Below are 2,760 nucleotides of genomic sequence, written 5' to 3' on the forward strand. Positions count from 1 at the left end.
TCAATCCTATACCCCTATTTTACCCCTCCCCCCATTCCCTCACTCCACTGGAAACATGCCTTCTTTACTTTTCAAGTTTTTGTTTTATGTGTAGATGTCCAGAGGCATTGTGGGTTTCCTCTCATCCTTCTGGAAGCTTCTGGCCTTGCATGGTAAGAACACGCCCACTGCCCCTCCAAGCCTGGGACTCATGGAGCAGAGCCTCCCAGCCAATCCACAGACCTGTAAGCATGAGAAGAAAGGATTTTTGTTTTAAGCCACCAAGGTTTTAAAATTTTTTTCTGGTTTAGTTTTACATTTGAATAGTTAAAAAAACATCAGGGAACTTCCCTGGGGGCGCAGTGGTTAAGAATCTGCCTGCCACTGCAGGGGACACAGGTTCGAGCCCTGGTCTGGGAAGATCCCATGTGCCGTGGAGCAACTAAGCCCATGTGTCACAACTACTGAGCCTGTGCTCTAGAGCCCGTGAGCCACAACTACTGAGCCCACGTGCCATAACTACTGAAGCCCACGCGCCTAGAGCCCGGGCTCTGCAGCAAGAGAAGCCACCGCGATGAAGCCCACCCACCGCAATGAAGAGCAGTCCCCACTCACCACAACTAGAGAAAGCCCGTGCACAGCAACGAAGACCCAGTGCAGCCAAAAATTAATTAATTAATTATTTTTTAAAAATAAAAATAAAAAACGCCTCTTACACTTTCCTCATAAACCATGTAGGGAGCTCAGAAGGCTGAAGGTTTTTTGGGTTTTTTTTACTAAAAAGCTTTTTCTCCCCCCCTCTTTAAAAAAAGGCAGGGATTACTCAAATACAGGAAAGGACCTTTCTATTCAAGTATATGATGTGGAAGTATTATGAAGAAAAACATTTTATTATGCTCATTTCATTATTCTGTGGTTATTAGGAAAAAACGTTCTATTAGTAGCAATTCAAGCAGGGCACAGAGGGAGGGCTTCATCTCTGCCCCACAGTGGGACTTTATCGGGGTGGACAGGGAGCCAGGGATGGCTGGGTTGGCTCAGTTGGTCCATACATCTGGGGCCTGGCTCTTCTCCATGCAGTGGGTGTTGGGACTGGCCAGACACCTCCATGTGGCTCGCTTGGGCCTCCTCACAGCACAGTGGACCGAGAGTAGTAGAACTTCTCATACAGTGGTTCCGGGCTCCAACAGGAGTAAGCCAGGAGCAAGCCACTGAGTGGAGGGTCGATTTGTTACATAGCAGTTTATTGGCAATAAACTGACTGAGACAGAGGCAGGGCCCAGAGATGAGGCTGAAGTGTAGGCCGGGTAATTCAGGTTCTTGTGGGCCATGCTAAGAACACTTCCTGAATGTGCGAGGCAATCGCTGCTGTGCTTTATATCTTTTAAAGCTGGAAGAGGGAATTTCCTGGCTGTCCAGTGGTTAGGACTCAGCGCTTTCACTGCTGGGGCCCCGGGGTTTGATCCTTGGTGGTGGGACTAAGATCCCGCATGCCATGCCGCACGGCCAAAAAGAAAAAGAAAGCTGGAATAGTCTGCATTTATGATACTACGTGTGCCTGCCTGGTGTGAGTACTGAACACTGTTTCCTTAACCCTTTTGGGAAGTTCTTTCCCTGGCCTTGAACCTTGGTTCTGCTAAGCGCTCAAGGGGGACCCTCTGCAGATCTCCGGGTGGCCCTATTCGTTTCAGTACCCTTTCCTAGGAACTCAGGCCACGTTGGTTTTCCTGGATTCTCAGCTCCATCTCTTCAACTCAGGGGGTCTACAGGGCTCTGCCTGGATTCCTCCCCCTGCACCGTGACCTAGAAACGCTCTTAAGATAGTAAGCCAGGGAAATGGTAGGGCTCCCTTCATTCATTTCCCATGTCCCACTGTCCTTTGTAGCCTGATGTGCACTGTCTTAAAAAGCACTATGTTTTATGTTTTGCCCCTTTTATGGTTGTTTCATAAGGGAGGGAAAATCTGGTCCCTGTTACTCCAACTTGGCCAGAAGCAGAAGTCCATGGTGGTTTTTAACTAACATTAGCCTCATTTTGGATAGACAACAACACCAAGTATGATTTTACCAAAGAAAAGCAGAAATAGTTCAATTTATACCAAGAAAAAATATTTTTTCTTGAATGAAAAATAGTGGTGATTTTACTACAGTGATATAAATTGGGTTGGCCAAAAAGTTTGTTCAGTTAATGAATATATTTTTCAGTAAAGTTCGTGGGAAAAATGTGTCTTTTATTTTTACTTAAAACCGAACCAACTTTTTGGCCAACTCAATAGTATCTTCACTCTTAAGGGTTTATGGATACTTGTCCGCCCTTGCTGAAATCATGAGAGGGGACATTTTCCTCAAAGAATGGACAATGGAAAGAGCTCAAGGTTCTTTTCCTTTAAATATTTTTGTTTTTATTTTTTATTGAAGTATAGTTGATTTACAAGTTTGTGTTAGTTTCTGGTGTGATTCAGTTTTATATACATATATTTATATATAAATATATTTGCATATGTATATATAAAACTGAATATATATATTCTTTTTCAGATTCTTTTCCATTATAGTTTATTACAATTTATTGAATATAGTTCCCTGTGCCATACAGTAGGACCTTGTTGTTTGTCTATTTTATACATAGTAGTTTGTATCTGCTAATCCCAAATTCCTAATTTATCCCTTCCTCCCCTTTCCCCTTTGGTAACCATAAGTTTGTTTTCTATGTCTGTGAGTCTGTTCCTGTTTTGTAAATAAGTTCATTTGTGGTGATTTTTTTTTTTTTTTTTTTTGGCCG

Source organism: Monodon monoceros, unplaced genomic scaffold (assembly GCF_005190385.1).
Source record: "Monodon monoceros isolate NGI ecotype Baffin Bay Population unplaced genomic scaffold, NGI_Narwhal_1 Super_Scaffold_10, whole genome shotgun sequence".
Classification (NCBI taxonomy): domain Eukaryota; kingdom Metazoa; phylum Chordata; class Mammalia; order Artiodactyla; family Monodontidae; genus Monodon; species Monodon monoceros.